This window comes from Bos grunniens, chromosome 23 (assembly GCF_055505025.1).
Source record: "Bos grunniens cultivar Pamir isolate PY7600 chromosome 23, Bosgru_T2T1.0, whole genome shotgun sequence".
Taxonomy (NCBI): Eukaryota; Metazoa; Chordata; class Mammalia; order Artiodactyla; family Bovidae; genus Bos; species Bos grunniens.
Window position 1 is genome coordinate 15,551,616 of NC_141187.1, and position 13,094 is coordinate 15,564,709.

At 49.7% G+C, this 13,094-nt stretch overlaps 1 long non-coding RNA gene across 3 annotated transcripts; it reads left to right on the plus strand.

Annotated features, from left to right (window-relative positions):
• Nucleotides 1–18: 18 nt before the first annotated feature.
• On the plus strand, nt 19–12,870 carry LOC147346754 (uncharacterized). 3 transcript variants are annotated; one of them, XR_015152710.1, is made up of 3 exons: nt 1,931–2,340; nt 7,795–7,988; nt 12,455–12,870. It is a non-coding gene; the product is annotated as an uncharacterized LOC147346754 (long non-coding RNA). The 3 variants fall into 3 exon arrangements; XR_015152709.1 differs by lacking the exons at nt 1,931–2,340; nt 12,455–12,870 and adding an exon at nt 19–1,226 and having other exon boundaries at nt 7,795–8,133; XR_015152708.1 differs by lacking the exon at nt 12,455–12,870 and having other exon boundaries at nt 1,254–2,340; nt 7,795–8,133.
• Nucleotides 12,871–13,094: the final 224 nt, after the last annotated feature.

Genomic DNA, 13,094 nt, shown 5'->3' on the forward strand with positions numbered 1-13,094 from the left:
TTGCTATACAGTCGAAACTAACCCAATATTGTAAAGCAACTGTACTCCAATCAAAATTAATTTTAAAAAAAGATACTGAGATTTTGAAGGGTTTTCTGATTTTTTTAACCAGGGCATACTTGACATTACCTCAATATAGATGCCGTATGCTATAATAGGTCCTCCCACCATATCAGCTCCCCTCTTATATGCTTCTGTATCCAGCAGGGCAGCCCTGGTTGCATTTCTGTGGTCCTCGCTGAGACTGTGATCTCCACGGAGGCCAGGAACTGCTTTAGTACCATGGCATTATCCCTAAGCTAGCAGAGTGGCTGACACCAAGGGGGAAAGTAGCTGTTGACTAAATCGATGAGTGAATAAAAAATAAATAAATAAAAGCAAGACCGGAACTAGAACTTGGCATTTACCGGAGCACTAGAAGGAAAATACTCAATCCAAGGGAGGCAGAATATAGCTCAGGAGAAGCTTGATGGATTAGAAAAACTTAGGACAGATGAAATACAAGGCAAGGCTTTCAAAAGTTAAGCACAAACCCCTCTGGGTCCAGAAGGAGGGGAGGAGAAGACCTAAGGGGACCCAGGGTCATAGGGACCATGAACCTGATAATATCCTCAGGGAGGGGCCAGCCTCCACCACTGGGACAGGGCCCAGGAAGGCGGAAGCCGCACATGCAAGACATGGTGCGATCATCCCACTGCACTTGGCCTTCTCCTGGAGTCTTATTTTAGCTGTCACATTTAAGAAGGATTTGGAGGTTTTGGAGGGGAGCCAGAGCCAATAGGAGAAATGATGAAAAGTTGGGAAAAAAATAGAACTTGTAGAAAAAGCCGAGGGGGTGGGTGGGAGTTAAACGGGGCTGGGGGAGGCAGGCAGAGGCTAATGAGCACCTCTCTAACTCAGGGGGACAGAACGAGGGGATCTGGGTTCCTATAGCAGCAAGAAAGACTCACATTAGACTCCAGGCAGTGAATCTCCATTTAAAGGGAGTGATAGGTTGAAGGAGGTGATTGGGCCTCTGGTGACGTCAGCACCTCCCTTGGCTGTCCCTCTTCTTAGGACACCTCAGTGGGCCCCTCCCTGGTCCCATAAAGGGCCGGACACAAAGGGCGCCTGGGAAATGTGAGGCCCTAGAGGTGTCGGAAGATGAAAGAGGTCTGATGATGCCAGTGGTGTCACATGACAAGAAAGGAGAAGACCCTGACCAGTGGCTGCCTGCTCTGGTTTATGTGAGTCTGGGGCAAGGGGCTGGACAAGATGACTTCTGTGGGTTTGGAAACTCCTCACATGACCTGAAGACAAGCATTGTGTGAGGAATTTGATATTTGACACGTTCCCCCTCAGTTTTATCCTGTATGGTTATATCCCTAGGAAACGTCTTAACGTCTGTTGGAGCAGTTGACATGTTCTAACCGTAGCCCTGGGACAGGCTTTAGAGAAGGGGTCATGGAGAACTAAGGAAGGCTATGTATCCCTGGATGTCAGGACTGGAAGGAGGCTGGGTAGAGCTGGGGGCTTTCAAATATGATTTTCCTGCAAGAGAAAATGGATCCAGTCCCCCAGCTGAAGGACTTCTGGTCTTCACTGGCCTACATCAAGATCTGGGCAGGAGATGCGAAGTCCCTGGGCCAGAGATGCACCTCACCTGTAGGATCTTTGCTCCATCCTGCTCTGGGCAGTGCCCTGAGGCACAGCCAGGTGGCTGCCTCTTTCTTTCTCTCCACAAGGGGGCAGTCTATGGGCTCCCTCTTGATTATCTGGTGATTTTAAGCCAAACCACGGCACCTACTTGGGTCTATGGAGGCCAAAAAGGCTAATATAGTGCACTCCCATCAGCTGACTTGCATCTAGGGATAGTTATTGGTCTTATCGGGCTCCTCAATCCCACCTGACCCCTACCATCTTTCTCCCACCTGAATGCTGCAGCCACCACTGCACCTGGCCACTAGAGGGCACCACGCCATCACCACCACCCTAGAAATCCCACCCTCTCCTTTTTCCCCCTTCCTTATAGCACAGGAGGGTTCATACTGGCACAGCTAGGAAATCTCAGGGTAATCTAGGGAGCTTAAATCAAAAGGCATAAAATCTGAAGGATAGACAAAAATGCATGCCCGTCACTGTGCCAGATGCCAGGGATTAAAAAGTGAATGAGACCCACACCTGTCCAATCAATTCCCAGTCCTAAATGGGAAACAAGGCAACAAGTAATTCCTATGCAGAGCAGTGAGCCTAGGGAGTTAGAGAAATGTGCCCATTGAAAGAACACCCGAGAGGGACCACTGCTCCCCAACTGTGGCAAGAGGCTCAGGGAAGATTCCTGAAGGAGCCGAGTCTTGAAAGGTGAGCAGGAAGTAGGAGCTGGAGGAAAGGGCATCCCAGGCAGTGGGAACAGCATGAGCAGAGGCTCAGAGGCTGACCGTTTTCACTGGAATGGGGGGTGATCAGAGCTATGCCATAGTCTGGGCAGCAGGCTCTGCTCCTTTCCTTGTCAGTCAGAGGAAACCCCAATTGTTATACCAAGAGCTCAATGGGGTACCCAGACTCTCTTGTAGACCGACCCTCCCTGCTTCTCCTCTTCCTCCCTTCTGTGGGGGGTGGGTACCACTCTGTCCTCAGGTCCTCAGGATTCTGACCTCCTGGTTTAGGTGTTATTATCATTTTCAGTTTGCTGACGAGGAAGCCAGGGCTCCCTGAGATGGGGGACCCTCTCTTGTTTGACAGCTAGTGAGGGACAAGGCAAAACTCTCATCCAGGCTCTCTGACCCCAGGGTCTGTGGTCTGTGCTGGCCAGGAGAAGGGACAGCGCCAAAGGTTCTCTCTCCACACTGGCCTATAAAGCTGGTCATCTGTAAGCAGATTTTTTTTTAATGGAGGTTTTTATGGTAAATGGTTCTGAAAACTGTTTTTTTTTTTTCCTTAATTTATTCATCTTAATTGAAGGATAATTACTTTACAATATTGTGGTGGTTTTTGCCAAACATCAACATGAATCAGCCACAGATGCACATGTTCCCCTCATCCTGAACCCCCCTCCCACCTCCCTCCCCACCCCATTCTTCTGGGTTTTCCCAGCTCACCGGCTTTGAGCGTCCTGCTTCATGCATCGAACTTGCACAGGTCATCTATTTTACATAAGGTAATATACATGTTTCAATGTTAATCTCTCAAATCATCCCACCCTTGCCTTCTCCCGCAGAGTCCAAAAGTCTGTTCTTTACATCTGTGTCTCTTTTGCTGCCTTGCATATAGTATCATTGTTACCATCTTTCTAAATTCCATATATTTCCGTTAATATACAGTATTGGTGTTTCTCTTTCTGACTTACTTCACTCTTATAATAGGCTCCAGTTTCATCCACCTCATTAGAACTGACTCAAATGCATTCCTTTTTATAGCTGAGTAATACTCCATTGTGTATGTGTACCACAACTTTCTTATCCATTCATCTGCTGATGGTCATCCAGGTTGCTCCCATGTCCTAGCTATTATAAACAGTACTGCAATGAACCTTGGGGTACATGTGTCTCTTTCATTTCTGGTTTCTTCAGTGTGTATGCTCAGCAGTGGGATTGCTGGGTTGTATGGCAGTTCTATTTCCAGTTTTTTAAGGAATCTCTACACTGTTCTCCATAGTGGCTGTACCAGTTTGTGTTCCCACCAACAGTGTAAGAGGGTTCCCTCTTCTCCATACTCTCTCCAGAATTTATTGTTTGTAGACTTTTTGATGGTGGCAATTCTGACTGGCGTGAGATGATACCTCATTGTGGTTTTGATTTGCATTTCTCTAATAATGAGTGATGCTGAGCATCTTTTCATGTGTTTATTAGCTGTTTATATGTATTCTTTGTAGAAACGTCTGTTTATTTCTTTTGCCCACTTTTTGATTGGGTTGTTTGTTTTTCTGGTATTGAGCTGCATGAGCTGCTTGTATATTTTGGAGATTCATTCTTTGTCAGTCGTTTCATTTCCTGTTATTTTCTCCCATTCTGAACGCTGCCTTTCCACCTTGCTTAGAGTTTCCTTCGTTGTACAAAAGCTTTTACGTTTAATTAGGTCCCATTTGTTTATTTTTGCTTTTGTTTCCATTACTGTGGGAGGTGGATCATAGAGGATCTTGCTATGATTTATGTCAGAGAGTGTTCTAGGTTTTCCTCTAAGAGTTTTAAAACTGGTCAGCCACATGTAAAAAAATGAAACTAGAACACTTTCCAACACCATCCACAAAAATAAACTCAAAATGGATTAAAGATTTAAATGTAAGACCAGAAACTGTAAACCGTTTTATTTATTAGTTACTCTGGATCTTCACTGCTGCGAGAGTCTCTCTAGTTGTGGCGAGTGGGGGCTACTCTCTAGCTGCAGTGCAGGGTCTTCTTACTGCAGTGGCTTCTCTTGCTGCTGAGCACGGGCTCTAGGGCGCGGGTTTCAGTAGTTGTGGCACGAGGCCTCAGTAGTTGTGTTCCCAGGATCTAGAGCTCAGACTCAGTAGTTGGGTGCACAGGCTTAGCTGCTCCACCGTGTGTGGGATCTTCCCAACCCAGAGATCCAACCCGTGTCTTCTGCATTGGTGGGTGGACTCTACCACTGAGCCAACAGGGAAGCCCTAAATGGAGTTTTCAGATTACAAAAGTAATGCACACTATTTTAAAAATCAAACAATATGGAAACCCATAATATTGACAGTAAAAAAGGCCCTCCTAATCTCTTCTCTCCCTCCCCAAAATAACTACTACCTGGGGTCTATTTTCTTGTAGACTTTCCCATGAGTTTGCAAATGTATGTTATTGTATGTTTTTAACAGAATTAAGTTTCTGCAGTTTGCTTTCTTCACTTGACAGTCAACCCTGGACAGTCTTTCATACCCATGCACGCTGCTCTATAAAGCAGTGGGTGGGGAGGGGGACCCCCACTTAGTGCTGCGGAAGCCAGGCTCAGGGCAGGTTAGTTGCCCCTGGGTACACAGCCCACAAGGGACAGGCCTGCCAGCCCCCCAGGATCCAGGCATCCAGTGGGGACTTGCCCACAGCTACACCCGCCCACTCATCACTTTTCTCCCAGCAGCCTTGGCACCATTGTCAGCTGCTGGGAATTTTTAGGAATGGATTTCTGTGTCGTTTGTAATAGATCAGGAATATCCCAGCAAGACAGATTGCCTGAGACTTTTGGGTGGTTTTTTTTGTGTGTGTGTGTGAGCTGATAAACTCCTGTCAGTTGAAAATCAAGACTCATCCCTCTTGCAGGTTGATGATTCCTTCTTTCAGGAAGGCAGCTTCCGGGTAGGGGTGGAGGGTGGGGGTGTAGGGAGTGGGGGTGGTTGGGGCAGAATGCAGCAGTGCCAACCTGCTGACCCAGCAGCCTCCTGAAAGAGCCCTACACCGGACTGGAGAAGGTGGGCGCCATGGGAATTCAACTACGGAGCATCCCTTTGCCTCTCGCTACTCAATGTGTGCTCCCAGCATCACCCGGGAGATGGTTAGAAATGCAGAATCCCGGGCCCCACCAGAGACCTGCTGATTCAGAATCTGCATTTTAACAAGATCCCCAGAGGACCCCTGTGCAGAGCACAGTATGAGTAGCACGGTTTTGGCAGCCTTCCGGAGCCTGTGAAGCCAGCCCGTGGCTTCTTTTCTAGATGTTTAGCTGATGTACTCAGTATTAGAAACTTAATAAGAGCTAGCAATTACAGGGACATGTCTATGTTCCAGGCAGCACTGCGAGTGTTTTACTTGTATTAACTCATTTAATCCTCACAAGGACACTGCAGTGAGGTGCCATGACTGTACTGATCTTACAGTGGAAGGAACGGAGGTGCAGAGAAGCTTCCTAACTTGCCTGAGCTCACACACTAACATGTGGGGGAGCTGGGATGCCACACCTGGCCCCCAAGATCTCAACCACTACATGCCACTGCCTGTAGGAAGAGGAGCTGGTCTGACACCACAGAGCTGTTCTGACAGGCACCTCCTGAGCTGCATTTCCCAGCACTGGCCAATACGTCTTGTTCTATCCCTTTCTGCCTTCTGCCGCCCCAAATACTGATCATCTAAGGGAAGCCAGAAGACTCAGCACTGGTGTCATCGCTGCCTTCACAGCGACGCTGGGACCAAGAAGTAGTGACCGCACACTACATTCGCAGAACGCTCCATCATCCATTATCTCCCTTCATCCTCCCAAGGACCAAGTGAGATGAGACAGGCATCATTTTCTCCATCAGACAAGTGGGCCAAGGAGGTCAGAGACGCCAAGTGACTTAGCCAAGGTCATACAGAGCTACGCCGCAGATGGGCCTGCTGGCTGGCTGAATGTGCTCCTTTCATCTCCCCAGGCTGCCCGCTTTTCTAGAAGACTCCGCCCCAGTCTCCCCACCCCAAAGACAGCCCACATCTCCTCTCTGCTTCCGCAGCTCTGTGGGGAAACCTGGTCCCTGGTGGAGCCTCAGCCTCCCTCCCAGGCTGCCTCCTGCCTGAAGCAATTATAAATCACGGCGTTTTCCCTTCATTCAGACCTGATGTTTAATTCATCGCTATTCCGGCTGCTTTAATGCAGAACATTTATTCAGCGGAATAGCTTTGTTTTGCCTCCCAAGCTTTATTCTGTTTAGAATACCATTTCCATTGCCGGGAGTGGGGGGCTTGCTATTAGCCAGCTTCCAAGAGGCCCCTCCTCCCATTCCTCAAGAAGGCCCAGCTCTGCCTTCTCTGGGGACCACCCCGAGGCTATGAGTCAGCTTCTGCTCCTGATGAGGGGTCCAGACGTTTCTGTCCTTGGATTTTCCATTTGTTCACTCTCCCTCTCTCCCAGACCATGTGCCTGGTGTAAGGAGCAGCCTGGCTCCTTGTTTACTGGCTCCCAAACCCCACAGCTGGGGAACTTGGTCCCTGAGGTTTGGACCTGCCTCAGGCCCAGGGCACAGGAACTTACAAGGTCCTGGGCAGGCAGCGTGGCTGTCATGTGACACCCTTGAAGTTCCTGACTCATGCCATTGACCACATCTTCAACTACCCCCAGTCTAGATAAGTCTAGAACTCTGAGATCCTGGCCTTTGATGCTTATAGGACCCACCTTCTTGATATACCTCCCGATGATCATTTCAATCAACCTGAGTATCAACACATTTAAAGTCGAGAAAATGGCAAAGACAGCTTAGTGTCTACAAAATATCCATTTCTTCCCTCTTTCATAGCAACAAATCCCTTAGCTGAGCACAGGGCTTGAAACTCAGCTTATGTATAAAACTACATTGCCATCCTTCCTGTAGTCAGCTATGTCCATATGACTAGATTCTGGCCAATGAAACCTAAGTGGAAGTGTTATGTGGGACTTCTGTGAAGCCTTCCTTAAAAGAAGGCACAGTTTTCTTAATTTCTTTTCTCTTACTTGCTAGTTGGAATATGGATGCAAAGGCTGGGGCTCTAGCTGGCATCTTAGACCACGAGTTAGCAGTCACACGCCAAGTATAGTTAGTGTTAGTCACTCAGTCGTGTCCAACTCTTCGAGACCCCATGGACTGTAGCCCACCAGGCTCCTCTGTCCATGGAATTCTCCAGGCAAGAATACTGGAGTGAGAGCTATTCCCTTCTCCAGAGAATCATCCTGACCCACAGATCAAACCCGGGTCTCCTGCATTGCAGGTGTATTCTTTACTGTCTGAGCCACCAGAGAGGGACCCAAAGTGGAAGGACCCCAGGTCCCTGACACTGAAGCACCCTGTGTCCTTGGTTCATCTTTGAATTTTTTCTGCAACAGCAGTAAGCGTCTGTCTTATTTTAGCTATTATTATTTTGTATCTTTCAGATATAGAGAGTTGAATTGATTCCTCATTAATGAAGATGCAGCCATTTGATATGTGTGATGGGAACTGCTTAACTGCCAGGCCCAGTGCCTGAACCAGTTTCTGATACAACACCAGTGGATGTGACGTCTGATAGGATTGAAGAACAAGAGGGAGACAGTGGAAGGGAAAAGGAGTCTGGGACACAGAATGAAAAGTACGTGAATACAATTCAATCTGCTCACTTTACAGATGAGAAGACTGAGTTTCAAGGAGTATGAATCATTAGTCCACAGTCACAGACTCCATCTACCCCTCCGCTACCACTTAGAGACGCTTGGAAAACATCAGAGAAAAACTGACATGCTTTCCGATTCTGCCTTGGGCTGGGCCTGCTCGGGCGAAGCTCTGTTCTTTTTCTCTTGTGAGGTGCATTTATTTATAAGACACCCGTCTTCCCCTTATTATCACACAAAGCAGATGCAGGGGAAAGAATCGATCCTTCTTGGGTTGAAGCTGCCTGGTAGGAAGTGAGCTGCCTCCACCTGCCTGGAGGTGGAGGTAACTGCCTGGAGGGAGGCAGTTTCTATTTTCCCATACCGAGCTTCCGAGTCTGTCTGCAGAGGCTGACCGTAAAGCATAAGCTGGGAGAACAGGCTGTTCTGGTTTGAATCCTGGCTGTACCACTTAGTGATGGCACGAACTTGGGACAATTGTTTAACCTCTCTGTACCTCAGCTCCTTCACCTAGAAAAGGAGGTTAGTTTATATCTGTCTCATAAGGTTATAGTGAAGGTTGAGTTAGTAAGGACCCAGCATAAGGGATGGCTATTACTATTGTCCAGGAATTGCCGATTAAGATCCCCCTGCAAGAGAGACCCTGACGTGGTTGACATTTGCTCACTTTTAAAATTATCATATGCTCCTGGATGGTTCTCTGACAGCAGAGGGTGACTGTTAATAAAACAGTACTTAGAATGGTACCTGGCGAGTTTCATGATCACTTGGCCAGTTAGTCCCAGAGCTAGCAATTGACCCTGGGCTTCCCAACTCTCCACCCAGTGTCCTTTTCCCTAGAACATCTCCTGAGGCAGACTGGTGGACACATAGCAAAACTACATGGAGCATTTAATGAATGAATGAATCATGTCAGGAGGGAAGAGCTGCTCCAACACCACCACCTCTCTTTCTCTGGAGCCCCTCCTGAGCTCTGGCCCCTGCCCCAGTAACGTAAGAACAGACGCAGTGGGGAGGAAGACTGACCCTTAGTGTGGGTCCCCAGACCACGTCCCGTCCCCACCACTCATGTGGGCCAGGGTCCCTCTCCCCCACCCACATTCTCTCCTCCACTGGCTCCCACGTGCTTGAAGGCTGTTTTCATTGTTCTCCCTGGAGTGATCTTCAGAGGTCCCAGGCCCTTCTCTGAGCCTCAGCCTCATTCCAGGAGTCATAGCCCGGGCCCTTGTCTCTGGGGCTCACTCTCTGCTCAGAGTCACCTATTCTGGCCTCAGCACTGACAACAAAATGACTCCTGTCGGAACCCTGTAGACTGGTGCTGGCTTGCCCTGGTTTTGTGTGTTTGTCTGGCTGCACTGGGTCTTGATTGCTGGGTGCAGGCTTTCTCTAGTTGTGGCACCTGGGCATAATTGCTCTGCGGCCTGCGGGATCATCCCTGAACAGGGATTGAACTTGGGCTCCCGACAGTGGAAGTGCGAGGTCTTAACCACTGGACCACCCGGAAAGTAGTCCTCTGTTTTTTGTTTTTTTTTTTTTTTACTGCAAAGGTGGCACCCCACTTCCTCTCAAGGAGAAGAGGGGAATGACTTGACCCTCCTTTCCACAAAGCCCTCCCTGCAGGCTCAGCCACCCCCTCTCCAACATCTTCCTCGCCGGGCCTTCCCCCGCATTTCCTGAATGCTACCTGGCTCTTCAGTTCCTCCTTTAACTGTTCTTGTCTTAATTCCATCCCCTGCAATTGGAGCCTGAATAATGAGTTATTTTACGGGAAGATGGATCTGGGTATTAGGGCACCGTTTAGTCTGCCATTACAACAGCCAATTTTGGTTACACGCTCAGCTGTGAAGGGGGAAATGGGCCAGGTGGCTGGAGCTTTCTAAAGCCGGGTGCTCGTGGGTGGGCGGAGGGGATGCAGAGCCAAGGGGCAGAGGAGGCGGAAGGGCAGAGGGCATGGAAATCTGTCCTGCTTTCGCCCACAGTCTTTATTCTTAGACTGTGACGCGGGGGAAGAAACTGCAGGACTGAAAAGGAATGGAACCCTTCCGGGAAGGGCAGGAAAGATCAGGGTTTTGAGGCTGCAGAGGCCAGGAGTGGAAAGGTATTTGTTAAATAACTGAGTGAAGGACCCCCCCCAACCCCGACCACCTTCCCAAATTAAAGAACTTTTCAGACTCATCAATATTTCAAAGCAACAGAGGGGCTGAATATGCCTTCCCTCCATGGCACATACTAGACCCAGTGGAGGGCTTGTGGGTCCTTCCCTGCTGGGTCTCCAAGTATGACAGGGGAGACGCAGCACCTGCCCTTGGGGAGCTCCCAGTCTGACAGAGGAGGGAGGTTCTCTCTCATGTCACCTGCACAGGGGGACCTTCCCCACCTCCCACCTGTCTCTCAGTGTCCCGTCATCCTCTTTATTCCCTCACGTCACTTCTCACAACCAAGCAGTCCCCTTTTATTTTATTTTGACTCACTTGCCTGTCTCTTCCTCAACTAGAACAAAGCCTCCCTGAGGGCAGCGACCTTGTCTACCCCGCTCACCTGTTTCCCTAGTGCTGAAAATAGTGCCTGAACCTCATGGTGCTCGATAAATACTTACCAAGTGAATGAATGAGCCCCGGGGAAGGCCTGGTTCAGGGGACTGGCCGTGGGAGACAAGATGTGGTCCTAACACTCCTGCACCCCTCCTGAAGGCGATAGACCCTCGCCCCGGGGGAACTGCGCACACATCCTCATCAACGGTCTGAAAATAACCTCGGGGCATTCACGGAGAGCCCTGCGGGAGCTGCAGTCCTCCTTGGAAGCAGGTTAAACAGAGCCCCCAGCACTAAGTGTGGAGTCCGCAGACTTGAGGTCTGCCCTTTGGAGACGTCACCACACGTCTCTGAAGTTCAAGGTCCTCTCCTTCACTGAGCATCCAGTGCAGTCGTGTGTGTGATAATGCTGTCCCTGCACAGGCTTGTATGGGTGCTGTTATTAGTGGCATCATTCATCAGCGTGGTGACAATCTCAGGATCTGTGTGTGACCAGTGAGCCCATGGGCACTGAGAGGAACCAAGTGAAGGTTACCCCATCAGGAGGCTCAGCTCAGCCAGAACTGAACAAAGTGATCTCTCCAACTCTGGGCACAGAGGGGCCATCCTCTGAGCCTCCGAGGACCTCAAATATCCCAGTGACCAGTGTGCTTCCGGTCTGGTCCATCTGGTAGATAACCAGAAGACCAGGGCTTGATTTGCCTGAAGCGTTTGGGTACCAATAGCAACAGAAGTTGAACAGGCTTTAGCTACATTACCAAAGCTATTAAAGTTAAAAACCACTAAACAACCACAGCTTGCTTCCCATCATCCACCCCACAGGCATCCAAAACAAAACCAACAAGAATGTGTTAGAAGAAAGCAGACACTGAGATTCATTAATACCTTGTGTTTGCCCTGAGCTTTAAAAGCCAGCCCCCGGGCACTGCAAATAAGCACCCACCAGGCACTGCTGAACAACTCAGTGGCCTCTCCCAGGGCACCCTCAACTCCTCCACCCTAGAAATCTCAAGGGCTGAGGTTTGTTTCAAAGACCATTATCAGAGGAGTTTCTGAGCATAGCTGTGACCTAGGGGAAGGGTGGGTGGGGGGTACTTTTGACATGAGTGGTCCATGGGTCAGAGTTGAAGACTGCAGGGGCAGGCAGAACCTTCAGAGAGGGGTCGTACAGTGGGAACTGGGATCTGGGGATGAGGGAGATCATCTGTGTGGGAGTGGAGGTACTGACTGTGAATCCCAGGGGCAGAAGTAAGCCAACAGCATCGGTCTGCAAATAGCCCTCATCCTGCAATTGTTAGAAGGCTCTACAAACAGAGGGAGGTTCTGCAAACAGCACAAGTGGGCAAGTGTGTCAAATAGCTTTGGACTCTCTGAACAGCAGCTTGCTCTTACACAGAGAAGGATGCAGTCATCAGGGACCTGGTGAGCAGACGGTCACAGGATTCATCCCCAGGATTAAAGTCACAGACAAAAAGACCATCTGCCCGTGCCCATAGGAGACAGATCAGGGGTCAGTGTCAGTGTCCCAGTGATGCTGTTATAAACAGGATGGTCTGAAGACCCAAGCCACCCATCTCTCTGCAGGACACTCGTTGCCCTTGCCTTAGAACAATCGGATGGGGGGCAATTTTCCAATCCTTCTCCACAGTTTCACCTTGGTCCACAGAGTAACACAGCTCCTCGTTGGGAATCTCTGGGTGTTTGACTATGGCAGGCCTGGACCATACATTTAATAATGTATGGTCGTAATAGAGGGAGGTTGAGCTCCTTGCAGAAGGCAGAGCCTGGTGGTGATCACATCATGCGGCATTGTTGAGTCCTTCTGGTTTACAGTCCATTTGGACATCCATTATTTATAGCAGCAGAGTGGCTGTGAACAAGCTGAGACTCAATTAAGATAACGTCTTCCCACACAGAAGCAGTGGTTAATGCTGAGGAGTTACTCCAACTCACCCTCTACACTGCACAGAGCCAGAGATGCAAGAGACCAAGAGAGACTCAGAGACACAGGCGGGAGCAGAGAACGGAGAGACAGGAAGAGAAAGAGGGCAGCAGACACATGCTGAGCCAAGAGCGGGCACCTGTCCCCCCAGCCCATCTCAGCCCTCACCCTCTGGCCTCCACACTGAAAGCCCTGCTCCCTGTCCGGAGGAGAGAGGGTTTCCTGGAGGCGACTCCCCGCAAGTCCGCTGTTGCCCTCTCCTCCTTCCCTTGAACTGTCCGTTTGACACTCGGCTTTTACAGCACATGGGAGAATTTGATTTGTCCCCTGAGAACTGTGACGCATCTCCTGCAAGGAGAGGGGACGCCAATACCACCTGCTGTGCCTGTCTGCCTGGAGTTTCTGAGCTAGAAGACAGGGGAGGCGGGTGGGAAGTGAGGCCAGCAGGGGTCCTGGGAAAGAATGGCTGGCGGGAAAGGGGAGGAGGGGCTGGGGGCCAGGGTGGAGAGAAAGTAGGTGGCCCACTTACTCTTAGTAGTGGCAAAGAGTGGTGGGGGAAGGGGGAGGGGGAGAGGGAAGAAAAGGGAGGGAGTAAGGGGGCTGATGTGAGCAAC